The following is a 14,966-nucleotide window of genomic DNA, read 5'->3' on the forward strand; positions in this document are numbered from 1 at the left end:
TTTCTAGTCGCTTGCACGTTAGCTCTTATCTCTAAACTCAGTCGAAAGGTACGCTTACCTCCCCAAACGTTATTGCAACTCCAGTTCTGCTACATGGAAACGAATCTCAACTGTTACCACACAATGCGATGTATCATTAGCTTTCTTTTCTGGAAAGGTATTCGTTTCTTAGGTGGCCCGGTATTCCAGCAAACCAGTCAAACAATAAAATACGTCTATTAAACCAGTAAGTAAATGAGATATTAATACAAACTCCGGTGAGTTCTAGCCGACCAATTTAGGACTTCCAATAAAACTGTGCGGCTCCCCACAACCCTAAAGTGTAAAGAAACAATCGAGAAACATATTGAAACGCAAAAAGACGTTTTCGATGGAACTGTCAAATAGCGTGATGGCTCTGAATTCATTCTTGAAAGGTTTGCTCGATAATAATTGTCTGACATTTTGTTATCACCGATGAGGCTGACATTCATCTGAGGCCGCTGTCGGTCGCTAACAAATGGGGAAAGCGGAGCACAAAAATCCGCTGGAGGTGTTATCTATTGCAGCAGCTTAAAAGCTTTAGTAGTACCGATACGTCTTATGTCTAAACTCAAGAGCAACACGCTGGCGTGTCGTTGTAAATAAATCTAAAATAAATCCTTTGTCAAAGCACTGTTTTTCTTGAAACTTCCTTTCTTCCTTCGAGGATCAGCGACACCTGTTGAAGAAAAAATTGTACTAAAGTCACTGAGCGTATGATTTCAGCAGTGTGAATCTTTCGAACACCCAGCCTCCAGCACGCAGTCCGTGCCTTCCGTCGTGCTTCGGCTGCGCGCGCGCGCTCGAAGTGCACAAGACGCCGAAGCATTGTCGAAGATAGAAGGAACGACTGGAGCTCCTTCCCGTCGTTCTCACCTTGACAGTGACTATAAGGGTAAGGCGGCGGGGGGGGGGGGGGGGGGGGGGGGGCGAAATGGGCGGCCATCACTTCAGGTTCTGCGATAGCCTGGGGGCATTCAAAGGGGCCGTGCAACGATAAAGGGGTAGGACATATCTGCCCACTTTACACAAACTTACTGGAACTATACTTTGTCTCACGTTAGTATGAACTACCTGCGAAGGCTGTGCAAGCGCGAGCGGCTATCCTTGACTGCCTTGACTAGAGCACTCGCTGGACGAACGCTGGTGCAGCCGCCGACGCTTCCTCTAAAGAAACTAGCTCGCGCTTTTAACATGCGCGGCTAACAATAGTCCGTACTAAGGTGAGACCAAGTATAGTGGGTAAAACATAAACAAATGTTTTTAAGGGGTTTTCCACTATTTTTTTTTTTTTTTTTTTTTGCAAAATATGATGGCGAAGTAGTAGGGATTGCATTGTTGGCGTTGTCAGCAATCCGATCCCCAGGGTTTCGTCTTCAAGATTTGCGATCCCTGCGGCGACGATATTTAAATTCGGCTCATATAGTGGACACGAGCACTGTGTGGGGATTTGATTTCGCCTGATTACAATCAATGCCTCGACACGCATTCCGGTAATGGCTCGTGCCTGATCGCTGAGATGACGGAAATAGCCGAACCTTAGCAATGTGTGGAACTCGGCGCGTGTCCTGTGCTTTGCCATCCCCAGTGCATGGCTATGATGGACATCGGCGGCATTATATCGGCTTCAGGTCACCTGGCTGCCGATGTTCTGACTGCGAGTTAAGGGAGTAAACGCTGCTCGTTTTTCTCGAATTTATTCTGCGACTGCCAATTGCGTGTAGAAAAAAAAAAGAAAGAAAAACAAACTGACACGTGTTTCATACGTTGTTGCATGGACCTTTTGTTGCATCGCCCCTTTAATTGTTGCATCTCCCTTTTAAGTTGCAGGCTATTTTGTGAAAACAAGCAACACGACTGATTTGTATGTTAAACCATATTTAGAGACAAATTAACATGCGGGGTGATTTAACAGGGGAGGGGGAGGGGCGCAATTGGCACCCGCCTCGTGAGATTTGCACCACGCGCGGCAGTTTCACATTTCGAAACTCCGCAGATATAAATCTTTATGGGCGGAGGAGGGTCTGTTCCTCAAAAATACCCGAGCTAATTTTAGGCGTAGTTAAAACCTCGTTTGGCAATCTGCCTAACGACGGGGTTACGAGCGTCTCTCCCCAACCTCCTCGCAAAAATGTGGAAACGGAAGGTGAACTAATGATCCAACTGCGCGTTGTAACGCCTGACTAACAGCCACGATTGGAAAAGCGTGGGCAGAAAAATGCTTCCCGGACAGCTATGCCATCGACCCGCCACTAATTGCCCCGCGCGACTTCCCTCGCTCAGCCCCAATACCTCGCAACTCGTCGGAAATTCAAAGCGGGAACCAAGATTGCTGGTTTAGCGTTCTCCGATTCAATTGTGGGGAAGCACAGAGTTGGATTCGGAGGAAAGTCCGCGTTAATAATGGATCGGTCTGAATTTCCTGTTGCTCCAATCTTTTCCGTTGTTGCTTCTTGGGCAGTCGTGTTTCGATGATAACAGTACACAAAAACGAGGGTCCAAGAAGAGTAAATAATACACCAACACAACGTGCGTCGAAGACACAGATTATTGTTCTTGAAAGTTTCCTCAACAAATAACTTCAACGCGACCATGTTTACTGGGTTTATTTATACTGGTTTTGCATTTGCTTCAGGTTGGAACAGCTTCGATATTTCGCGTAGTGGGTGACCTGGTAAGGTATTTGAGGGAAATACAACGGTAAAATCAACTCTCGGCAGAGATACTCAAGAAATTATTCCAGAATAAAAATACCGAGATACATGCAGTTTAAGACCAAAATACAAATACCTGAGATACATTGATATTTTATTAGACCAGGTATTCTTGAGGTGCTTCTCCGAAAACAGCAAAAAAATATATCAAAATACAGATGCGTGTATATACATTAAAAAAAATCTCAGTTTTGTGACGAAAGCAAATGGTAGTGGTAGTGTTTTAATGCCTGCTTGAGGTATATCGGGCTTGCGCTTCAGATATGCCCGCCCCCCCTTTTATGGGGAGTGTTAAAGTGGGTTCATGGTACCTAGTTTAGGTTCTCGCGCCAAAAGGGTGGTTTTCAGTTTATCGTGAAACTCCGAGCGTTAATTTTTGACAACAAATGTAACGAGATACGTAATCTTGGCAGAGTTTTCTCGATAGAAGCGATACATTGTAAATGTATTTCACTGCTGTGGTGCAAATACATTTTTCAAATGCGTCTCGATACAGAATTACAGATACCCGAAAGTATATCTAAGATACAGTAGTCATACATTTGTATCGCGATACTGCCCAACCCTGGTTAAAAGGTGCGGTAAATTGGCCAGAAAAGTTGTGCTTACAGCTGCGAATGCGAGATTTTCTCTTTCACAATGAACTTTTTTCATTGTGAAGAAAATCTAGATTAAAATGGAGTGGATGTGGCACCTCCCGAAATGCAGCGCACGTACCCTCGTGGCTGCATTTGATCTCACAAACTGGCAGTGCGCCGAAATGCACGCTGAAAGGCAAAGCGCGTAATCATTAGAAAAGCAGCACGCTTAATCTACGTGTTTCGTTTTCCTCGTTTTTCTCTTCTTTTTTTCTTTTTTTTTTTCGTCGAGTAAAAGCAGGTTTTGCTGCTGGACAACGGTGCGTTGGGAGAAGCGTGCTGTCACGAACGATTTGTTCGTGGTGTCGGACATACTTTAGGATGTTTAGCTCGATGGTATACCATGCGATTTGTTGCATATTGTTCCAGTTTAGCAGAATTTATTTCCGAAATGTACAAAAATTACTGATAGCCACGAAGTAAAAAAATAAGAATAAATCGACAGCACTTGCCGTGTAGCTCGTGTAAGACGAGCGTGCGTGATTGGACCTATCGTTTATTGCAGTGTGTCCTTTTTAGCATATACATATTTGTCTCCCTTAAAGGGAAAAAATATTTACGACCGAAGTGTTTGTTTTTCGTGAGGGGTGCTAAAGAAGCGACTCCTATACAAAATGTGTGTCGGATGCTCGGAACAAACCCGACCACGAAGACAACGTTTGGAAAGAAAAAAACGCGGACCGATTGCTGCACACAAAACTCGAGTGTACAACATGTAGAGGAAACAAATAAAACACAAGTAAGAGAAGCGGAGATGAGTAAATAACAAAGCGTAATTTTTCTTGTTTTTATTTTTTTTTTCTCCCAATTTTGCCCGAATAACGCAAAGATATATATCAGCCGCGGCGCGATGCTGCTACAGATCGAGAGAATGCATGTTCCTCCTGTCTGGATTTTATCTTTGCAGCCATCGAGAGCACGACGTTGGTAAGCTTTCGGGTTTCGGGATAACGACGACGGAAGTGAACGGAACTTCCGCTGGCAAGAGAGAAACGTAGGGATCTCTTTTTTTTTTCCTCCGCTCTTCGAAGAAAAGAAAGCCTGCTGACTCAGCAACGCTGATACTATATAATAAACTACCGCCGCCCTCGGGCAGGAAGGCATTACTAAGATGCTCGCCGAGATCACCGATCCTTCTTGGAAACAAGAAATCATCTATGATCGGAGTGACTAGAAGATTTTTTTTCTCGATACCAAAAAGGTAAACTTTGTGTGTTTTTTATGGTCGAAAAATTAATTGCGTGGAGATTGTAACTTTCTGCCAGCGTTTTTTTTTCAAGGCGACAGTCTTATATGTCCCATTACGGGAAAGCTGGCGTCGGCGTTGTGCCCGAAAGAAGGCTATAAAAATACGTCATCAAGCACGCTCCGCTCAAGGTCAAAGCGGACGCGTCTCAGAGATAAAAGATAAAAAAGAAAAGCGCAGCAACGCAGATGCTTCGTCACGGAAGCCGTGAAGCCGGCGGGGGCGCCGCGCATGCGCAGTGGACGAGCGTGATGTCATCGCCGGAGCAAAACATTTCACCAGGGGCCCTAAACTCGTCAAACACAAAGTTGGGGCCGAAGTTGAGGGAGCGCACCGATTGGACAATCACGACGATGACTCAGCGCTTTTGTCGCCGACGTCCAATCAGCGCGCTTTGCGAACTTTCGGCTCCAACTTTGTGTTTGACGAGTTTAGGGCCCCTGCAGGACTATAATGCTCTCTCGCATTCCTACACGTTAGCAGCCTTAAGTGTATTTTCTTTTCCTTTTTTTTTCTCAAACAACTTTTTTTTTCCTAATTAAGACTGACCGCAGTCAACCCTAGAATCCGGTGGTGGCAATCGGGCAGCGTGAGAAGTGCATCATCACGAGCGTTCGTCGTGTTTGTGCGTTTGATATCACCAACTATAAACCAATCGCGCACATTAAACGTAAACCACAACATCACGCGCCTCATTCAGTACGCCTGATTGGTTTAGAAACCTGCCATAGCAGATGCACGAAAGCGACGAGCGACGTGACGATGCACTTTTGGTGCTGCCCGATCGGTGGCATTGGAGCATAGGGCTAGCTGCGGTAGGACTTGACGCGAAACGGAGTACTATATATTGTACACCGACAATGTCTACAACTGTAACGGCCTGTTCACACAGGTAGCGGAGCGCTACAAGCGTAGCGCTGACCTCGTGCTAAGCGCGTGCTGACGGGAACGTTCACCAGCTTTCTATCGCACCGTCAATACTGTTGTTCATGGCAGACAATAAGTAGCGGACGACACGTGAGAAGCGCTACATTAGCGCTTCGCTGCATCTGTGAACCGGCCTTTAAAACTGACCTGCATTGCATTTTGTTTTTGTAAGGTGCGCGAACAATGGCTCGAATGAAATCGCACGCTGCATTATTCCTAATTTCAACATTTGCGGACTTTTTTTTTCTTTTTTTAGTAAAACCGCTGCCATGTTTTGCGTATACCGCGCGTTACCGGTAACCTTTTGAAGCGTATGCTTTTAAAGCGCGGGCGCGCCCAGCGCAACCACGGTATCAACCGGGCGCGCGCGCTTAAAAAACACGCTTCAAAGGCTAGTACCGGTAATAATGCGGTACACGCGGAACGCGGTAACAGTTTTGCTAAAAAGTACCTATTGTAAAAAGAAACCCACGGTGTTCTTTAAGTTTCCCTCAGACTCTGGAGGATACCAATGACGTCGCGCTTTTTCGATTCCAACTCTCGTTCGCACAATCTAAAAACCGCTAACAACCTAAAAAAAACCAGGGTGTAGTTTATTTTGTTTAAGATCTTGTTTACTGATTTGTCTCTCTTCGTTCGTATTGGGTTGTTTCACAATTTGATTGGCCACCGGGTGATACTAAAATGCCCAAGACTCGACACACCCCGCCTTTTTTTCTTTTTTTTTTTTTATGTTTTCGGTGATTGTCGTGGTCAACGCTATAATCCGATGGCGCCGATCGAGCAGCGACAAAAAAGTAAATCACCGTGTTGCACGCCGTCACTGCCCGTTTCTTATCAGCGGATAAACCAATCGCGCGCAAAAAATGCGACGTAACCCTGCGTTAATAAATGTTTGTGTGTGTGTGTGTTTCTTTTTATTCATGCGTCATTGCTTTCGCCGGTTACAACGAACGCACAAAGAAGACACACGCCATGACGATACACCTCCGTAGCTGCTTGAATAAGCTCCGTCGACTTCGTGTAAAGCGGAGTGTACTGGCCTCGAGATGTTTTGGTGGCGTCCTCCTGTGGTTATCTTTCGTGACGTCATTACCTTGTGAACAACTGGTTTGATGGTGTTTGTAAAGAGCATGGTGGAAGCCTGAAATCATAGCCCTTTCAAATCAACACTGCCAACGCCGTCGAAATTGAAGTTGTTACATTGAACTTATTTCCCTTGAGGGGAACTACTTTGCCCACGTCATAGTCAGCGTTCGGCCTATCGTGGAACGCCGATCCCAACGACGCTTTCGATCGCTCACGTCACCAATACCCGGGCTTAAAACGCCCTAAATGCGCTCGACCAGAAAAAAAAAAATAATTGAGTAAAGTTTCGACATAGTTTCAATTGTAACAAAACAAACCCGATCTCCGCGATTCGTTTCATCGGTTTACGGGTGGTTAAACGCCATTGGGGACGCGTAGTAACTGCCAGTAAATGCTTCGCTCGCATTTTCGTAAAGGCCGCACTGGTGGACAACGAGGCAGTTACTGTGGCAGCGGTCATAAACCGCGGCCGGTTTGTAGGGAAAGCCATCCAATCAGTCCCCTCGGAAGACCTTGTACAAGAAGAGTAACGCAACTCCGTAATGGCATCGTCTAGAAGCACCCGACACAGCCACCTCTCCATCAGCCAATGACCCAAAACCATTACGATGATAGCCACAATCGGAGAAATAGAGAGAAATAAAAAAAACGAAAGACCCGCTGAAGTTTAAAAATGGCCCCCCGTATTTGAAGGGATAGTTACATCTAGGACAGAGAGGAAGGACATGAAACAACCCTAGTTAAAGCAGCGCTCCTACTCTACGTGACATGTGATATGGTGTTTTATTTAGTAAGCTTTCTTGCACTCCTAAAACAGCTAGCGACCAAAAAGCCACACATCTATGGTTCAGGGTTTTGGAAGTTTATTTTTGGGGACGATCACCGGGTCCTTTTCGCATTTTACTTCTTTTATCACAAAATAAGAATGTTTTGGGGTTCACATTTCTGGAACTCTTGATTCTCATAAATTCATAGTGACAAATCTTGTTATGTTCAGACGTAAAGCAATTTACAAATACAAATAAATAATATTAGAACACAAACGTATAAAACGATCCAGTAAGCCAATATAAAATATTCCTGAGTGCTATTAACAAGTAAATCTGCAGCAAAAGTAAATGCGCAATAAAAAAAAACTGTTTCCTTTTCACGTAAAAAGCCCCACTGGTAAAGTCTAAGTTCAAAATCGGAACAGTAGCTAGCACAATCTAGTACTTAGATTGGCTTATATTGTGGAATCGGAGGTATAGCTACAGCGACATGTTTTCCTGAATGAACTTTGACAATAAGAGCATCTTTGTTATCTTTCGACATTTGAAAGGAACCTTGGGGTTGCTTATCTTCGGGGCAGCTGACCCGATGCTCGACTCAGATGACTGCGAATCACTTTCCCTTTTCTCGTCCTCGTCCCGGGTTTTAAGGGTGGGATTTTACAGCGTACAATGCTTTATAAGTTATAAGCCCCTCCCAGAGAATTCTCTGTTCGTGGGTCCATCCTTTCGTGCGCGCAACACCATGGTAGGGCATCCCCGCACAACCGCTCTAGTTACCACGGAAACATAAACAGTGGGAACAAGCGATGAATCAGAATTAAAGCGACTTATACTCATCCTTCACCAGAAATAAACCCTCTTCTTTTTCTTTTTTCCGAAACCCCGCCTAGCAACATTGGGGGCACGAAGCGTGTGTTAGGGTCCGAGTCTTCGCCGATTGCCGACGCAGCCGTCGTGTCTAGTACCGTACACACCCGAAGTGAGTCACCACACAATGGCACTCAGATAATGTTCGCAGCAGCTACTAGGTTGCACAAACCTTTGAAGGGGGCCTATGCGGTGCTCAAGTTCGTCTCTTTCTTCCACAGAGATTGTGATGATGTCAGAGCGCCAAACTCTTATTGGCTGAAAGAAAAAAATAGTGGGTACACTTGGACGCATCTAGCATTGAGGTGTACCCACTACCCTTTCAATCAGAGCCAATCAGAGGTCGGCGTCGTTCTGACGTCACCGCAACTCCCGCGCAAGAAGCAGGCCGCATTGCTCTCTGCAGAAAGCCGGAATCCCCACGCGCCAGGTGATCGGCATTCTACGTGCACAGGCAAGGTCGTACGCACTAAGTTTCTTACTATAGTTACCACGTTCCGATATTTTCGCTAGTTTCTCTCTAGTCGACCTGATCTCTGCCCTCTTTTTCGCAAGACAGCCAACCAAAAAATGAACGCAAATAAACGTCCTACTAAAGTTGTATGAAAAAAAAAAAGAAACTCGTACTATTATACAAGTTTTACATGAAGAAGATAAAAAAAAAAAGAGTTTTGAGCTTTGTTCATACCCCGCGCGAAGAGATTTTTACGAGATTTGTTAGTCGGAGGGAGAAGCGATGCTTTTGGCGTTTGAAACCAGGACGTCTTGATAAGATAACATATACATCTAGGGTTCTTCAGTTTCAGGTTTTACATTTTTTTAAAAATCGGAAAAGGGGGGAGGGGGGGTACAAATCGGGTACCTTGTTCCAATCTCGTAATCGGGGTGAAATAGGGTTTTTGGATAAACTATTTTGGAGTCAGGGGTCTTCAGGTAATCTTAAAAAATATATGTTATTAACAATAAAAAACATTAACCGGTTTTTATATAGGATTCCTTTTTTTTACAATCAATTCATGCAACTATTTAAGATAGCATTGGGACATCGTGTAAAAAAAGCTTACTTGGGCTACCTGATTTTTAATAATCCGTGTTGCTTATATAATATTCTGCATGCGCAGCCTCTGTGTCCTAGGCCTGTCCGGCCTTCGGACATATCTGAATTGAGGAAACGTTCTCTCAACATCACAGCTGACGCTGGGGTCACATTGCTTATGCATCATACGAAGGGTAGGGTGCCTTCATGTGCGCTTTGCTTAGGGTGGAGACATTTGGCCATTTTGTCCCACACTTTTATTTTTCTGTTTTGTTCAGAAGCGCGTGAAAGAGCGTGTCTCTGCACGCGTTTGTGGCGCTGACTGTGCTATGGCGACATTTTGTTTTCGTCGATTTATTTGTATACTACCCGTGAGCGCGTGCTGTCGGCATCGGGTACTACAAAGGATGGCATCACCCTAAACAGAAGGACATTGAGGCACCCTAACGAAGGGTAGTCTGCGTACAGATTGAAACAAGAGTCACCGCGAGATCCGTGCTCCGAATGCCGCATGGCAACGAGTACAAGGAGAAAACATGACACGTGGCATTCGAACCACGGATATTGCGGTGACTCGTCTTTGCAGACTCTCTTTTGTATGATGTATAAGCAGTGCGACCCTGGCTTTACGCGTACAGTGCAATGCACAGTAATATCACTTTCGTGTAACACAATATCTGCTGTTCCCTACGAAACAACGTTTTGTGTGCAGTTTTTTGTGCTTTTATATTCTTTTCTTTTTTTCTTTCTCTCTTTTTTGCCCCGGTTGAGATTGGGAGATGTCTCCCAATCGGCATAAAAGCTAAACTTTAGCGACTCCATCCATCTGATTGCAGTTCAGAGAATCCAACAAAACTTTGTTTTCAAAAAAAAAAAAAAAGGGAGATATCAAATATTTTTTTAACAGAGTAATTTAAAAAATGGTGGAATTCTGTTTCTGAATTCGGGGGAAAATCCGGTTTAGTCCGATTTCCAAGAAACATGTTCGGGGTGCAAATATGAGGAAATAATCGGGTTTTACCCAAACACGAAGGACCTTACACATATCTTACCTAGAATGCACCTTCATATATTATTACTTCTCTATTAAAAGAGTAAATTAGGAATGCCCTGCGTGGATCCGGAATCTTTTTACTACAGTTATTTAGGTGAAAACATGTGTAGTAATTTGTAGTACACGGTGATGTACTAAACAAGGGTGATGGGAGTGAGCTAACAGTACGTTCTTTTTTACTCCCCGAAGTGTCCATTGAATGTATTCTAAACAAATTAAAACGACCACTCTCTAAATACTCCTAGCATTATACGAATTCCAAGATAAATATCGCTGCTCCTTTCTTTTAATCATTTTAAATTGGATCATAGTATATACTAGCGAGTGCTTTCTTTTTTTAGCTTTACCCGAAAACTTAGATATCTAACAATAAAAAGATAGGAACAATGTAGGGGAGAGTCGGGAGGTTTGGGACGGTTGGAGGAAAGGGACAGCTCGTTTATCTCTCCAGGAGTTAGTTCAAACACGTTCATCGGCTGCTCACGAGACTTTCTAGACTTTACCCGGGACTTCGAAGACACGAGTGCATTCGAGAAGGATGGTCTTCACTATTCTTCACAAGCGGTGCATGTAGTGAAAAACCGGCTGGGGGTTGTGGCAAATCGTTTTTTAGGGTTCCGGCAACAAAGGAACCAACAAATAAGACCGTCAGTGAACAGCAGGCAACACAGAAGGCAAGCACCAGCCCATCGCGCGCAATATGTGAAACAAGACAGCCCAGGCCTGGTTTCTGGGGCACCCCGCGTCCCTTGGCACACCATGAGACCACATACGCAGCCCGGGGACCCTGGCCACAAGCAAGCACCGCATTTCATCGGCCCAGGATCGGCATCAGAGTACCAGAGGGAATACCCACCATTGGCGGGACTCGAAATGCGGAGTTCTCCTGCGTGCACGGTATGCCCTGGACACCCGCAAAGACAAGCCTCTACAATGACGCCAATCAGAGACACTCATTATTGGGACAGACCACCCCCTGTGTCGGAAAGCTCGCCGAACAATTTGTTCCGCGGAGACTTCCACCGCCTCCTAGCTCCTCCGTCCTTCCCAGCTCCGAGTGCAACTGCTCAGATCAACAGACCTTCGACAGTGCCGGGTCTCCGGCCAAGCTTCTCAATCAACGAAAATTTTCTTCGACCCCCTCCTGCTCCCCCATCACTGGAGTTGCTACACTTCGTGCAACAAGTAGTCCAGCAGCAGGTCGAAGCTATGCAAAATCAGAAGTGATAGAAAGGCCGCGAGCGGGAGCACAAGACGCAGTTGATCCTGCTTACGTTCCGAAAAGAAGATCAACAACCAAGAAGCGAAAACAAAAAAGTGTTGTGGTAGGTTTTTTGAATATGAATGGTGCGCGCCGTCAACGAAAGTGGATTGAATTGTACACGACTCTCCTTACGAAGTCCGTTTCTATATTCGGTGTAGCGGAAACCCACTTGAGGGACATGGAAGAACCACCTATAGATCCAGCCTGGTGCTGGACTGGGTGCAATCGAGTTGAAGGAGAGAGGCGAGGGGGAGGCGTAGGACTGCTTTGGTCAAGTCACGGACCAGCGTGGATTCGGACATGTGAGAACTGCAGGGAGCACCTATGGGTACACGGAAAGATAGGTAACGTGCTGACAGCCGTCTGCATCATTTATCTTTCCGTGGGAAACAACCGCCAAGAAGAGAATAACAATATCATCGAGTGTGTTCGTCGAGATATACACAACCTGCCCACAGGTCTCTCTGTGCTGATAATGGGAGATTTTAATGGCCACCTGGTCGAATTGGATGGACGGGAAGATACTAACGGAACCATGATGAGACACTTGGCGGAGGACGTCGAACTGGAGATCTTAAACTTAAGAGAAGATTGTGAGGGACAGCACACTTGGATGGTGCGAGACCGCCGGACGTGCATAGACTATGCGCTCGCGTCAAAAAGACTTGGGAGCAATCTTCAAAAGGTGGTTGTAGACGAAGAAGGTGCGTGGAGCGTCAGCAGCGATCACAACAGCATTTTCCTGCACTTCGGCACTGTTCGAGGAACTCCGAGCCGCTCACAGCGCAAAACTGTAACTCACCTACGCGAAGACGACATATCCACTGTCGTCCAAACTTTTGACGAGAGCACCCGACGTATGCACGCACTAAGCTACGACGACTTTGCAATAGAGCTCAGGACCATTATCGCTAATCACTCCACCGTCAAGAGCGCACGAGGAAAACAAAAACTTGTCCCATGGTGGGATGTCGAAATTAAGAGGTCCATCCAAGTACGACAAGAAGCTAATCGGCGACATAGGCAAGCACTGAGGACTCTTGGAAAACATCCCGTGACCTTGCAATTATGGGAGGAATACCGCAAGTGCAAGATACAAACGCAGGACACTGTGGAAGCAAAAATACAAGCCCATGACTGCAAGGTGATGGCGGACATCAAAGATGCAGGAAAAAAGGCCGCCGAAAAGTTCTGGAGATATTTGGGGTCTTTGGCTGGCAAAGACAGTACTCCAGAACTGCTAGATTACGACAGTGGGTATCCAGTTCAGAATATCGGACAACTTCTTGAGACACAGCTCTACACTCTGTTCGGAGTTGCGGATGTAGAAATTTCCTCAGAAAACTGGAAAACTCAAAGCCGAATCATAGAGGACGTTCCATTGTCAGCATCTAATGATGAATTTGTATCACTAGTGGGGCGAGTGCATGTAGACCGTGCACTCGCGCGGTTGAATGGCAACACTTCTCAGGGCTTAGACGGAATCTCGGCTAAGGTGCTGAAGAATTTGAGACCCGATTCCCGCACCCAAATGGCGCACCTGTTTAGCCGTATAGTTTGCGGCGATGAACCCATCCCAAGGGACTGGAAGCGTGGCCGAGTCACATTCATTCCTAAGAAAGGCGGCAACAAACAACATCTGCGTGACTACCGCCCACTCACTGTAACAGCTGTAGCCTACAGGGTGTTTGCAACCATCCTTAATTGGCGCATCTCATATTGGGCCGAGTGTGCTGGTGCTCTCACCGAGCTACAAAATGGATTCCGCAGAGATCGTCGACTGGATGACAACTTGTTCACCCTGACCCAATGCATTGAGATCGCTCGGTTGGAAAAGCGGAACCTTATCTGTTGCTTTTTGGACGTTGCTAAGGCTTACGACAGTGTTCCCCATTCCTTGCTGATCAAGCGGCTCCAGCAGCTCGACATGCCGGAACCTTGGGTGGAGCTAATAAAGCGACTGTATGATGGAAATCAAGTTATGGCAACGTTCAACGGAGCCTTTTCTGGTGACGTTCCGGTGCGTAGGGGACTACGTCAGGGTTGTCCGTTATCCCCCGTTCTATACATGCTCTATACATCCGGCATGGAGAAGGAGCTAGAACACACAGGTATTGGCTTTACTTTGCGACACATGCAACACGGAGACATGGTTGAATGGCGGCTCCCCGGGCTCGCTTTCGCGGATGATCTAGTACTGATGGCCGACAACGTCTCAGATATGAAGAAACTGCTGATCGCCTGCGAAGCGGAAGCGGCTCGACTTCGACTGCAATTCAATGCCAACAAGTCGGCCGTGGTGCTTTTCTCCGGGCAGGGCGAGGGCCTTGAATCTCTCACCATCCAGAACACTGCGCTTCCTGTTAGTAGCCGCTACAGATACCTTGGAGTGACCCTGACCAGTGCAGAAGACTACCTAGCAGAGCACCATGAAATTCTCAAGGCGTCAGCGCTGAGGAAGCGAAATGTGCTACGTCGAAAGAGCCTTTGGTGCTGCGATCGGTATGTATTAACCCGCGAACTTTGGAAAGCTGTCGCTGTGCCAGGCTTGACTTTCGCCAATGCCGTTACATGTGCCCCCAGCGAGATCCGAGAATACCTTGAGCGGCGCCAAAGGGAAATCGGACGTCAGGCACTAGGATGCCATGGAAGAGTCGCAAACGAACTGGTCCAAGGAGACCTTGGCTGGTCCTCCTTTGAGGCACGGGAGGCCAGCAGCAAGTTGGAATACTACGCCCGATTGCGACACATGAATGGAGATCGCTGGGCACGGCGGATTTTCGTGTATATTCACCTAAGAGGCGCGCACACAACATGGAGACGCCGTACCATCCGACTGGGCACGAAATACGGGGCTTTCTCAATGTCCGACGAGCCTCCGACAAAGAAAGAGTGGGTTGCCAAGGTGAGAGAGAAAATTAAGACCGTCGAGGTGAACCGGTGGAGAGCAGACATGCAAGAACAATCAAGCATGCACCTTTACGCGTCTTTCAAGAACACCATTGCTCCAATCCTCTGGTGTGGTAATACGCTGGGCAGCAGGCTCCTCGCTGAGGCCCGAGGGGGCGCCTTGCGTACACGCCTCTACCGACGAAAATACGACAGTAACGTGACTGACACCCTATGCAGTGCTTGTGGGGAAGTGGAAGAAACTATACACCACTTGGTACTTGAGTGTCCGGCACTCGCACCGGCAGCAGACGTCAGCGCTCGCATCGAGCAAGCCCTCGGGTTTACCGAGGAGAACACTTATGTGCAGTGCTCGAAGCGGAGACTCGAGGCCTGGTGGGCTGTACATTGTTGAAACCAGTGGATACACTCCGCTTTCTAACCTTTT

The sequence above is a fragment of the Ixodes scapularis genome, unplaced genomic scaffold (assembly GCF_016920785.2).
Source record: "Ixodes scapularis isolate PalLabHiFi unplaced genomic scaffold, ASM1692078v2 PGA_scaffold2__306_contigs__length_199485367, whole genome shotgun sequence".
Lineage (NCBI taxonomy): Eukaryota > Metazoa > Arthropoda > Arachnida > Ixodida > Ixodidae > Ixodes > Ixodes scapularis.